Source organism: Mus caroli, unplaced genomic scaffold, assembly GCF_978045245.1.
Source record: "Mus caroli unplaced genomic scaffold, Mus_caroli_1 scaffold_7, whole genome shotgun sequence".
Classification (NCBI taxonomy): domain Eukaryota; kingdom Metazoa; phylum Chordata; class Mammalia; order Rodentia; family Muridae; genus Mus; species Mus caroli.
The window spans coordinates 66,120,806-66,134,479 of record NW_028227262.1 but is presented as its reverse complement, the minus strand read 5'-3'; positions in this window follow the sequence as shown (position 1 = coordinate 66,134,479).

Sequence of the window (13,674 nt, the reverse complement as noted above, 5' to 3'; positions counted from 1 at the left end):
TACAATCTGCCACAAGGGTAGTTTAATTGTTTGGGTGCAAAGTCCCAGTCCTTGCTCCTTTGGAACCCGAGACTCCTAAGCAGATGTTCACAGACAGCCATGTTCTAGCGCAGTGGTTCTCAACCTCCGCAATGCTGAGACCCTTTAATACAGTTCCTCATCTTGTAGTGACCCTCAACCATCAAATTTTTTATTGCTACTTCATAACTGTAAAATTTTCTGTTATGAATCATAAGGTGACCCTGTGCGGGTCTCGACCCACAGGTTGCAAGCTACTCTTCTAGCACGGCTATAGCAGCCCAGACTTTACTTCCCTGAAACTGCTCTGTTGTAGGACAGCTCTCTAGATCGAGAGGATGCAGGCCATGTTTCCCCACCTCTGCCTGCATCCTCGCCTCTTAGGCTGTAATTTAAATGGTTTCCTCTCTCAGCCTCAAGCGCTCCTTGGACACTCTGTTGTTCACATCACATCCCTTCCCCCAGTATCTTCCGAGCCATTTTACAGCCTAGAATAGGCCAGGGCCTTGAAGACTGTCAGTGAACACTTGTGGTTTTGATTTCTCTGCACCTCTCTCAATATGCTACTTTTAAATTTGTTTGGTCTTCAACTCACTAGAAATCCTCTTAGAAGTCCTGAGGCTGCTTTGGGGGCTGTGACTGTCTTCACATGGCCAGGACTAAGGGGTTTCCTGGACTGTAGACCTCAACCTAAGAAAGTCTTAGCCTTTGATGTGTTGATCCTGATTTTGATTCCATAGAGTATTGAGCACCCAAGATGTTGGGTTTATGTGTTGGCTCAGCCAGGGACTACAAACAGTTGTTTCCACACAGTTATTGCAAGATGTCACCGGCCCCAGGGGTATGGCTCGTCCACTGAGGAGAAAACTCTACAGAAGGACCTTTTCTGTCTTGTTTATTTATTTGTCTATTTATCTGTATATCAGTGTAGGAATTTATGTGCTGTGGCATGATCGAACTGGAGGTCAGAGGAGAACCTGTGGGAGTCAGTTCTCTCCTTTTACCAGTTGGGTTCCAGGGCTTCAACTAAGGTTTAACTGAAGCTGGTGGCAAGTGCTTTTATCTGCAGAGCCATTGCTCTAAAGGGAGGTCTTTAAACCAGAAGGCACGCTTCTTACCTGAAGGAGAAGGGAAGCCATGACGTAGGGGCTGATGACACTCAGCCTGTGGTAGGGGCTTTGGAAGAAAAGGGGCAGAGTTATTCTTCTTTCTGTCTCCAGTATCTTCCATCCAGTGTGTGTGTGAGCGTGTGTGTGTGTGTGTGTGTGTGTGTATGTATGTGTGTGTGTGTGTGTATGTGTGTGTGTTGTGTGTGTGTGTGTATGTATGTGTGTGTGTGTGTATGTGTGTATGTTGTGTGTGTGTATGTATGGTGTGTATGTATGTGTGTGTGTGTATGTGTGTGTGGTGTGTATGTATGTGTGTGTGTGTATGTATGGTATGTATGTATGTATGTGTGTGTGTATGTGTGTGTATGTATGGTGTGTATGTATGTGTGTGTGTGTGCGTGTGTGTGTGTGTGTATATATATATATATGGTGTGTATGTATGTGTGTGAGCGTGTGTGCGTGTGTATGTATGGTGTGTATGTATGTGTGTACGTGTGTGTGTATATATGGTGTATATGTATGTGTGTGAACGTCTGTGCGTGTGTATGTATGGTGTGTATGTATGTGTGTGCGTGCGTGTGTGTGTGTGTGTATGGTGTGTATGTATGTGTGTGTGTGCAAGTACATGTGTGTGTGTATATATGGTGTGTATGTATGTGTGTGTGCATGCGTGCGTGAGTGTGTGTGTGTGCGTGTGTGTGAGCGTGTGTGTGTGCATGCGTGTGTGCGCACCTGCATGCACACTGAGGGGTGTGTGTGGTGCTGGCATCCAAGGCTTTGCTAGACAACCACACTAGGTCTGAGCTACATCCCCAGCCCCAGAATTCAGCTTTTAGTGGTGTTTCAATCTCGGTTTTCCCTCTTGTTTTTGAGTCTATTAAATAGTCTCTGAGCTTCTAAATTAAAAAAGTTAGACTTAGGTATGACTTGTTTGCCATCAGAAGGGTTCCACAAAGGCAAACAGGAGAAGACTTTCTCCCAAGTGATTAGGAGGAGGGTCTCATTGCCCACCTCCACAGTGACACGCTACCTCCAACAAGGCCACACCTCCTAATAGTGCCACTCCCTGGGCCAAGCATATTCAAACCACCATAGTGAACCAACTCTCAAAAGTTGTTCTCCATCCTCTTTCTTGTGAACCATGGCCCGTGTGTGCCCCACTAAAGAATAAACTCTTTAAAATGCAAAAGAAGTCCAACCCAGTAAAAACCTTAGAAAATTCAGAGTATACCTGGATTTTCCTCACAGGGTTTGGCGTGTTGGAAATCAAACCCAGGGCCTTGTACAGGTAAGCTGCTCACAGGTGAGCCCAACTCAGACCCTCAAAGGCTTTCTCTGTTTCCCTGTACACTCCCTTTCTCTATGGGCCAGCATTTGGGTCTGCAGCGCTGTGGCAGCCCTGGGACTTGGAACGTTCTCCTCAAGCCCAGGCAGAAGGAGGACTAACGAGGCAGAAGGTTTGCCATCTTCCTGAGGATTTTCTGTCTCATAGGAGTTGGTTCTCCTAGGGGGTCCCTGCTCTGTTGTGCTCCGACAATCTAAGCAGCAGTGATCACCCCCCCCCTCCCCCAGACTTGATCATTAGATAAACCAACGAAGACACAGAGAAGAGATTTAAAACAGTATTACGTTCACAGGATTTAAATAGACAATGACTTTTCGGTTCAAAAATGATTGGTGAAGTAACAGAGGAGGGCTGTGTGGATAGCCAAGGAAATGGGGAGGGGAGGTGGTTCCTAGTCTAAAAGCCTCCTCTAAAAGGGATTGAATTCGAGGCCCCAGGAGCCGCCCGCTCCTTCACAGAGGAGAGGGTAGAGGGTTTATTTGATATGAGTAGTGGTAGCTTGGCTGTAGCCTCTGACTTGGCAGAGTGAGGGAAAGCCCAAGCCCACCCAAGGTCAGGTGAGTTTATACTGCTTCCTGCCAAAGGCCTGTGCCAAGCTACAGGGCAGTCTGACTTTCTAAAGAACCCTTTAGCTACCCCAGCTTAGAAACAGGATAACAGAACAAAGAAGCTGCCCTGGCTTGGTGCCATTTCCCTCCTCCCTGTATTGCTCTCCCTGGGAGCAAGAACCAGTGTGTGCATACATATGGTGGGATATCAGGCTTTCCCAGTGAGGGGTGGGCCCCTGGGCCTTCCCTCTAGTTATATGTTCTTTCTCTGGAGCCATAACTGTTGCTCTTCATCCCAGACTCTTGGGCCAGGGAAGTGACGATCTTGTGCCTACCTCAGACCTCTTCCATTTCAATATGGGCTTTGTAGCCTCTTCATCAAGTCAGGTAGATAGAAGCAAGATAGGACTTGTATGAAACGCCTCATTTCAAAGAGGAGAGGCTCAAACAAGACGTCCTTTTTCTATCTACCATCTGTCTATCTATCATCTATCTACTTTAATCAAAGACGCTCTTCTTGGGGCTGGAGAGATGGCTCAGCAGTTAAGAGCACTGACTGCTCTTCTAGAGGTTCTGAGTTCAATTCCCAGCAACCACATGGTGGCTCACAACCATCTGTAATGGGATCTGATGCCCTCTTCTGGTGTTTCTGGAAACAGCTAGTGTACTCAAATATATATAATAAGTAATAAAATCTTAAAAGATGCTCTTCTTGGGATCTCGGGAGGTAGTTATCCTTGCTATTACACTGTCATTGCCACACCCCCTCCTCCAGGTCTTTAAGGAACGAGTGGGAGGGAATTCTCGGGAGTCTAGCCGTGCCTAGATGTAACAAGCTGTACTATTCTTAGGCATCAAGACTGCTAGAGGGCAGAGGGCTTTCTAAAGAAAGGGCCACCCAGGCTTTGTTGAAATTCCGACTTGGGAACCCAGTGCCCTTAGTTTTGTGGCTCCTGTCTCTGAGAGTGTCTTCTGCTTTATCCAAGTGGACAGCCTGAGGTTTGGGATTCAGCTGTGAGCTCAGGAGGGAGCTGCCTCCAGCAGCAGGGAGACAGGCAGCTAGGTTCTCCAGCTGCCTCCACTCACCTATGCGGGATGGAGGGGGCTCAGTCTACCACTGTAATCTCTCCCCATGCTGAGCACTCAGAGAGGGCGTTAAGCCTCACCAAATGCCAGCCCATCTGCCCTTCAGCTAAGCGGCAGAAAGGCAGCTGCAGGCAAATGGGTTCTCTCTTACCTCTACTGCACTGTGAACCCAGAGAGTGGCCTATCCACAAAAGAGATTCTTCATCAATTATGTTGTGACAACAAATGGTGAGCGTGTCCACTAGTGTAGTCTGTTCCCCAGACCAGAACCAGCTGGTCTTGAAGGTCCTATTCTCAAATTTCATCTGCAGAAAACATTTCTTAAACCACACAAAGTCCGTTTCCCTTAGTGTTTGACTCTGGGACATTCCTTCTAATTTTTTTTTAATGTCACAGGTATGTAATTTGGATGATTTTACAAAATGTTGAGGACAGGGCCTTTTCAGATTCTGTAAGTGTGTGTGTGTGTGTTCTTGTGTATAAGCCTGCGTGTGCAGCAGGCTGGAGGACAGCCTCATACACCGTTCCTCGGGCTCTATATCACCTTGTTTTTAAAAACATTTATCAATGATTGATGTGTCTGTGTGCATCACACGCATGCAGGAGCCCACAGATGCCAGAGGAGGACATCGGATGTCTGTAAAACACCTATTCACCTAAAACAAAAGTAAACGAATTTTAGGAGCATACGGATCCTGTTGTAGGTAAAATTACTTGGGGGTCTCCACTCGCCTTGATCATTTAGTTCCCAAATAAAAGACACAAAATGTTTATATTTATAATAAGCTTTAAAAGCACTAGAGCTGGGCAGATATCAACCCTCTGTGCTATTTGTCTGTTTCCCCGTAAACAACCCTGAGATATCAGTTGGCCTGTTTCACCTACTCCGGCTGGGTTGGCTGTCATGGCTATGTGCTCACAGCCAGCCTGCTCCGTGTTGTCTGCACTCTTCTCCACTCTCCCCTCCTTCCTTGTGGTCTCTCTGCCTCAGGCCCCAAACCAGGGAGCTGAAGCTCTGCCTACCCCTCCTCTCATCTGCCCAGCTATAGGCTGGAGGCATCTTTGTTCAACCAAGATCTTGAGGGTGGGAGTGGGGGGGGGCAGCCAGATCTTGGGGGCCAATATTTAGCATTACAGTACATAGCAACAGACCAAACTCAACAGGACTCCACCTTTGAAGAGAGTACCACCTAGTAAGAGGGGCAAGATGTGTGCATATGGTGTTGGAGAGATGGTTCAGCAGTTAAGAACACTGGCTGCTTTTATAGAGAACCCAGGTTTGGTTTCCAGCACCAATGTGATGGTGGCTCACAATCATCTGTGACTCCAGTCCCAGAGGATCCTTTGTCCTCTTCTGGCCTCCAAGGGCACCAGGCATGCATGTGGTACACAGATATATATGCAGGCAAAACACCCATACACATACAATTAAAAATTTAAAAATATGAACACATATTTGTTATTAATTCAAGATAGCTATGTATAGGGTAAAATCAGAAAGCAAATTTTAAACATTCATGGTGTGGGGCCTGATCCATTTCTGGTCCTGTGTGTAGTTTAGGCAGTCACAGGTTTGTTTTGGTCACCCCTGGGCTCAGTCTTATGACAGGATTACAGTGTCCACGCCCCTCTGCTAATCCGAGTCTCAGTCCCGAATCAGCATTGAGACCTCTCATCCTCAGGCTGGTGCTGGAGGGGGAGCTTGTGACAGATGGGAGTTGGAGGGGGAGCCTGGGACAGATGGGGTCTGGGGGGGGAGCCTGGGACAGATGGGGGCTGGGGGGGAGCCTATGACAGATGGGGGTTGGAGGGGGAGCCTATGACAGATGGGGGTTGGAGGGGGAGCCTATGACAGATGGGGGCTGGAGGGGGAGCCTGGAACAGATGGGGGTTGGAGAGGGAGCCTGGGACAGATGGGGGCTGGGGGGACCCTGGGACAGATGGGGATTGGAGGGGGAGCCTGTGACAGATAGGGGTGGGGCCTATGACAGATGGGGGTTGGAGGGGGAGCCTGGGACAGATGGGGGGATTCAGATCAAGTCTCAGGTTTTTCCCTCTTCCTCACTCAGCTGACAGAGGGCTTTAACAAGGTCAGAGTGGCAGGGCAGAGAAAAGAGAGACAGGAAGATCCTGTGTGTGTGTGTATATATATGTGTGTGTGTGTATATATGTGTGTGTGTGTGTATATATGTGTGTGTGTGTGTGTGTGTGTGTGTGTGTGTGTGTGAGAGAGAGAGAGAGAGAGAGAGAGAGAGAGAGAGAGAGAGAGAGAGAGAGAGCTGGAGATGGTGTGGGACTTTGAAACTTCAAAGCCCACCCTACCAGTGATACACTTTCTCCAGCAAGGCCACGCCTCCCATCCTTCCCAAACAGTTCCACCAACTGGGGATCAAGCATTCAAATATATGAACCCATGGGGCCAGCCTCATTCAAACCATCACAGACAGGCCTCATGTAGTCCAGGCTGGCCTTGAACTCACTACTAGGCAAGGGTGACCTTGAATTCCTGATCCTCCTATCTCTATCTTCAAAGTTCTAGGGTTACAGGCATGAGCCATTTGCACACGGTTTTAGGCAGTGCTGGGGACTTGAACCCAGGGCTTTGAGCATGCTAGGCAAGCATTCTGCCAATGGAGCCACAAATGAAGCCCCTGTAAAATGTTGCCATGTCAGTGTGAATGGTCAATGATGGTATTTCTGCATAGGTCTAATTTTGTTTAATTTTTTTCAAGATTTATGTATCTCCACTGTGTGTGTGTGTGTGTGTGTGTGCCTGAATGTATGTTACTATCTCCTAACTATGCAGACCAGTTTGGCCTCAAACTCACAGAGATCTGTCTACCGCTGTTTTCCCGGTGCTGCGATTAAAGGTGTGTGTTGTTACACAGGCTGTATTGGAAAAGAAACCTTCCCTTCTGCATGTGTTATCCTAATCAGAGCACACTAGTGCCTTTAGTGCCTTTGATTCTCAATGATGATCCCCCCCACCCCCCACCATCGCCATGCACACACCATGTCAAAGTAGACCTGTAACATAATGATCCTTCATACACAAGAAGACTGATTTCAATCAGGATGCCAAAAGCTTGGCAGAAGTGACCAGAGCACTGTGTCTTAGCTCAGAGAATGCAGCCTGGGTGGAGGACAGAAGGGAAGTGGCCAGTTGTAGCTGCCTGCCTGGTCTGGTCCCCTCAGGTCCTTCCTGGTCTTCCTCGTTTCCACTGGTAGTATTGCTCAATGGCTACCAGGGAAGCTTTGTCACTCTTGAAAGATGGGAGACCTTGAGGGTCTGGCTTGCTTAAGGAAAGGTGTTGCTGTCTAGCAGAGCTCATTTTTCTCTGTGGGAAATGAAATTTGTGACTCTCTGCCTGCTGCTGAGGATGGCCTCCAGGTGGCAGCAGAGATTAGGCAGGAGGGGAGGCCCAGCCCTTGCTCTGCCGGGGCCTGCAAGGGCTGCTGGTTTTCAGACTCTAGGAGTTCCCTCCCCCTATCTGCTAAAACACAACCTACCCGGTCCCCACCAATCCAGGACATGTTGCCAGCTTCCTCCGAGTGTCACAATATGAGGTGACACTAGCCAGACACTGGTCTAATATGCCACCCGAATGGACTCAATCAGCCTCGGATGCAGAGGTGCCTGCCCCTTTATCAAGGTCCCACAGAGATTTGAGCTGACATCTGAACCCATTTAAAAACCCAAACAAACTCGAGTTGAGTTCGTATTTGAACACAACTATCCACAAGCCCTGCTTTATTGTGGTAACAGGGACATAGCAGCGGATAAAAAAGGTCTTTCCCACATTAGCGGGCAAGGCAATAATACACATACACAGGCAGTGTATGTAATGCCCGCATGTGCTGTCTGTAGCCCTGGGTGCATTATTCCCTGCCGTTTCTCAGTCTAACAGCTGCACCGTTAGACGCCCTCAGTGGGACAGATCCCTTCCCAGCATCCTACCAGTCCTTAAAGACCTAAACACTGAAAGTTAAACACCTTCAAATGAGCTGTAACTTTGTCCCAACGGAGGTCACATGGTAGACCTAGGCCTGCATAGGTTCCTAGAAATGATGCCACATCTCTCTGGGCCTTAGTTTCCCTGAATTTAAAATGGGTACTTTGGGGTAGGATGAGATCATCCTCATGTTTTTCTTCCAACTATGACATCCTTCCAAGACAGAATAAATGAAACAAAATAGCTGAGGCCAGAGAGAGGGTTCAGCCATTAAAGGCATCTGCTGACAAGCCTGACAACCTGAGTTCAATACCCAGAGCCCTCGAGGTAGAAGGAGAGAACTGAGTCCCACAAAAGGTCCTCTGACCTCCGTATGTTTACTATGGCACACACACACACACACACACACACACAATATAGAATTTCAAAGAGAAAAGATCTTAGATAAAACTGATCAGGGAGATTAATTGGTATTTCAGATTCAAGGCTGGAACATACCACAGCCATGAACTGCTCACAAGGTTAAAAATCACCAATGAAATCTGAAAAGAAATTGGAGTGATGTCCCCTGCCCATGACTGTTGTCGTCCCCAGCTAGCCCCTGTCATGCCCTGGTCTGTCCAGCCAATCAGGCATCCCTGCCTGACCCTGCGGGAGTATTCCTTCCCCCACCCCAGTCACATGGCTGACCGCTACTGAACCCTAGAAGTCAATCTCCAATGCCCCAAATACTGCTCAGTCTGGAAGCCACAGAAAGCCTTCCTGCAACCCAACAGGAGCCGAGCCAGGGGCTCTGGTCTTCCTGCCATTTGGAGCCTGGTGTCCACTGCTAAGAACACACAGGTAGGTCTGCAGCCTGAAGTGTCATATATGGAGTGTGTTTTTCCAGTGTGGATCCTGAGTGTTGAGGCAGGATTGGCACATACACTGGCTCAGAATGCTAGACAAACCCTCTATATGAGCCCAGGGTGTTTGCCTTTCCTTATTAGACTGTATTTGTCTTTCTGGAGTCCACTGGTTTGATGAATGGAGCTGATCAGAGACTTCTGTGCTCCCAGAACCCTGGTGAATGGTTTCAGCTTGCGTCTATCTGAAGGAAGCAAATTACCTTTTGCTTCTTGGCCCCTTGTATTTCTGTTTGCCTTTCCAATGCCTGTGAGACAGACGGACCCAGAAGCCTGAGGCTTGCCTCTTCTCTCCCTGAGAGTTGTAGAGAAATGGATGGTGCCTGTTGGTGTAATACCGGGGATGGAGAAAGACTGGTGATGGAGAAAGACTGGTGGCCAGCTATTCACTCCGCACTTCTGCTTCTAGGTTGTGGATGTGGTGCGTAGCATGGTTATGGGCAGTTGCTCAGGGATATTTCACTTTCTTGTTTTTTCCTTTCTCTTCTGGAGTATAGGGGTTTGCTTGGTAGGCCCAGAGGCAACAAATGAGCCTCCAGTCAAAAGGTGGCCTTCCTCTGGTTTCTCGGTTCTTTGCTCTGTTTGGTTCGTTTGAAGTAGGGTCTCTTGTGTCCCAGGCTGGCCTGGAACTGGCTAAGTAGCACAGGCTGGTCCCGAACTCCTGATCCTTCTTGCCTCCATCCCTCAAGGGGTGACAGGCACCAGAAACCATGTCCACCTTCCTTTGTCTGGTTTCTAGCTCAGTTTCCTGAGGTCTGGCATGGTCCTGGCATGGTTTGTTTGACAAAAACCATTCAAGGTATGGCAGAGGGGAAGTCTCTTGCTGAGATCCTTTGGTTCACTGGACACCATGTTGTCTAACATTCTTAACTGTAAAGGTCAAATTGCTTAAAATATAGGTGGAAGAAAATACTGCTAATGGTTGAGCATCGAGTGTAGTGCAAGCTTTCTCCTAGATAGTTCATGTCCAGAGGCAGGGCTGTCCATGCTGAGGATAAACTAGCATCCTTTGCCCCTCTTCCCTAATATTCAGACTGTCTATCCCGACTGTGCCCAGGCCTCTGGTGTACAGATCTGAATGGGTTTGCCTGAATCGATGTGCCCTGTGGATGGGGTGGGGGAGCAAGTGTTCAGATGGCAGATGACTCTGCCATCAGGGTTTTGACAGTCATGAGGTGCTATGTATCTTTACAGCTGCCCATATCTCTATGTCCTGCTATGCTGGACATAAAGGCTGCTTGGGTGGGGACTTGGAGTGTTGGTGTGCCAGGACACCATTGATTCAGCCCTCCAAGTTTAGAGTACTTGTCTTGTCAGGAAGGTTTTAAATTATTCTTGGGGTTCCTGGGCTGACAGCAATGACATGGAAAGGTGCCAGCCAGTGTCTCCGGACAGCAGAAGATTTGGTCTGAACTGTGAACCATGCTCAAGGCCAGGGTGATTTGGGATCTGAGGTAGATAAGAAAATGGTGGTTCTGGTTGGGTAAGGGCAAGCCTGTAGGTAGGAGAAACTGTCTTTGTAAGTTCTTCCATCTACTGCATGCCAGGGGTCATTGCTACAAACCTTTTGGTAATATATCACAGTGGGTGTAGGGGTTGGTTCTCTTCAGATGTAGTCACTCGATCAACTGAAGGTGTTGAGGGAAGTGACAGCTTCTATGGGGCCCTGGTTGTGGTGAGTACAGGAATTCAGACAGTGCTCAGAGCCTGGAACCCAAAGGTGGGTGACTGGTGGAAGCCTATCCCAGAACCCTCCATTCACCCTTCCTCCCTCTCCCTTCCTCCCCCTCCCTTCTTCCCTCTCCCTCTTTCCCTCTCCCTTCATCCCTCTCTCTTCATCCCTTTCTCTCCCTTCCTCTTCCATTCTTCCCTCCCTTACTTCCTTGGGCTTAGGAATCAGAAACTCAGTACTGGCTCCACCAGAGCTGTCTCTATGACTTGGAGTAAATGATTTTAGTCTCCTTGTTGCTGTTTTTCCAATGTGTAAATGTGTGTGTGTGTGTGTTCACACATCAAGCTTGAAGCCATTGTAAGATACATGAGATGCTGTCTTGTGGGGGCAAAGGTAGACATTCAGATAAAAGTACAGGCATTAAAGGGGAGAGAATTGAACTGTTGTGATGTTTAAATATGAATTTTTTTAATTCACCATTTTGTGTGTGTGTGTGTGTGTGTGTGTGTGTGTGTGTGTGTGTGTGTGATGCCAGTTTGGAGAAGTCAGAGGACAGTTGTGTGTAGTCATTTCTCTCTCTCCACCTTTATGTGAATTGTGGGAATTGAGCTCAGTTCCCCAGACTTTGGGGGCAGTGCTTTTACCCAGAGCCACTTCACTGGCCACCACTGGAATTTTGCACAGCACATTTTAAAGGTAAATTGTCCATGACTTATGTTAGAGGACCTTCAGGAGTGAGTTGGGTTTTCTAAGAATAGGGCTTACTCTTCATTTCTGTCCTTTTATGGGACTTTCCAGATGTGCTATGATGTCAAGGTTTGAAACAGCAGAGGGAAATTTGCAACGCTAATGAGATGGCACCATCATTACAAGAAAGCTAAGGAAAGCTAGCACCTTGGAGGTCTGCCAGCCTTGCTCCAGCACCTAGACACCCTGCCCTGGCCTTTCCCTCTAGACCTCCTCTCCATCCCCCAAGACAGTTATTTCCATCAGTGATGTTCAGAATACTTAACAGCCAATATGGCAGTGACACTGGCCTGGCATAGAAGACAGCAGATCAAATCGAATGCACGCCAGCCATCAGACACACTACCATTCCTCCACATGCCCTCCACCTTGTGTTTTGAGACAAGCTTTCTCATTTTTGCCTGGAACTCTCAAATTCAGCTAGGCTGGGTGGTCAATGAACCCCTGTCTCCAATTCCCAATCACTGGAATGGCAAGTGTGCAGTACCACATCTGGGTTTTTAAAAGTGGATTCGGAGTGGGGAGGGGCTGGAGAGACGGCTCTGTGGTTAAGAGCACTGATAGATAGCACTCTACAGGTATGACATTTATTGGCACAATCAATTGAGCATGTTTTGCTACTGTTGTTTGTTTTTGTGATGGGTCTCAGTTTGTAACCCTGGTTGACCTGGAATTCACTGTGGTGACCAGGCTAGACTCAAACACAGAGATCTACCAGCCTCTGCTCCTGAGACCTGGAAGGAAAGGGGTGTGCCACCATGCCCGGCTCTTGTCACTCCCTTTCTATTGCACAAAAGTTTTAAAACATGGCGGGTGTGGTGGTAAGCACACCAGGTGTTGTGGTGACTACCTTTAATCTCAGCACCCAAGAGGCAAGGATGGGAGTATCTGTGAGTTAGAGAGTAGCTTGGTCTACACAGTGAATGTCAGGCCAGCTATTGCTACATAATAACACCCTGTATCAAAACAACAACAAACAAACAAAAATAAGCCTTTTGTACCAGCAGTTTGTGGTTGATCAATTCACGTATTCAAAACATTTTTAATGTCAAATTTGACATTTCTATTACTTTTTAATGGTAGAACTGGATTTTTAGAAATCTTAAGGCTAAGAACTCTGTGTAGTTCCCAAAACATACAATCTGGGTTTGAATTTCTCTTTCTCTGTTTTGGCAGTAATTAAAATTCTTGGTGCCTCAGTTCGGTATCTCTATAATGGGACTAGTATGGTTGGAGGTGAGGTTCAGTGATTGAATACTTGTGTATTAAGATAGGCAAGGCTCTGGGTTGCATCCTCAGCGAAGTAAATTAATACTAATACCAATACTAATATTAAGTCATAAATGGGAAGCATTCAAAATGCTACCTCTTAATGACAGCCATTCTCATCTGTATTTTATTTTTTTAATTTACAATTTTATTTTATTTTATTATGTGTATGTGTGTTCAGGTGAACATGACACAGGTATGTTGTACATATGGAGGTCAGAGGTTAACCTAAGGTACCGTTTCTCTGCATGTCCTCCACCCTGTGTTTGAGACAAGCTTTCTCATTTTTGCCTGGAACTCTCAAATTCAGCTAGGCTCAGTGGTCAGTGAACCCCTGTCTCCAACTCCCAATCACTGGGATGGCAAATGTGCAGAACCACATCTGGGCTTTTAAAAGTGGGTTTGGAGTGGGGAGGGGCTGGAGAGATGGCTCAGTGGTTAAGAGCACTGACTGCTCTTCCAGAGGTCCTGAGTTCAATTCCCAGCAACCACATGGTGGCTCACAACCATCTATAATGAGATCTGATTCCACACACATATATAAAATAAATAAATCTTTATTTAAAGTGTATTCTGGGGCTGGCAAGATGGCTCAGCAGATAAGAGCACTGACTGTTCTTCTGAAGGTCCTGAGTTCAAATCCCAACAACCACATGGTGGCTCACAACCACCCTTAATGAGATCTGAAGCCCTCTTCTGCTGTGTCAGAAGATAGCTACAGTATACTTATGCATAATAATAAATAAATCTTTGGTCCAGAGTGAGCGGGGTTGACTGGAGCGAGCAGAGGTCCTAAAAATTCAATTCCCAACAACCACATGAAGGCTCACAACCATCTGTACAGCTACAGTGTACTCACATACATAAAATAAATCTTTAAAAAAAATATCTCACGGGGGGTGGGGACAGTATATTTTGGAATCAAACTCTGCTAGCAAGGCAAGACTTCACTGACCGGGCCATCTTCCCAGTGTCCTGTACCCTTTAATGTTCTGAAGCTCTGTCCATCTTTTCCTTTGTAG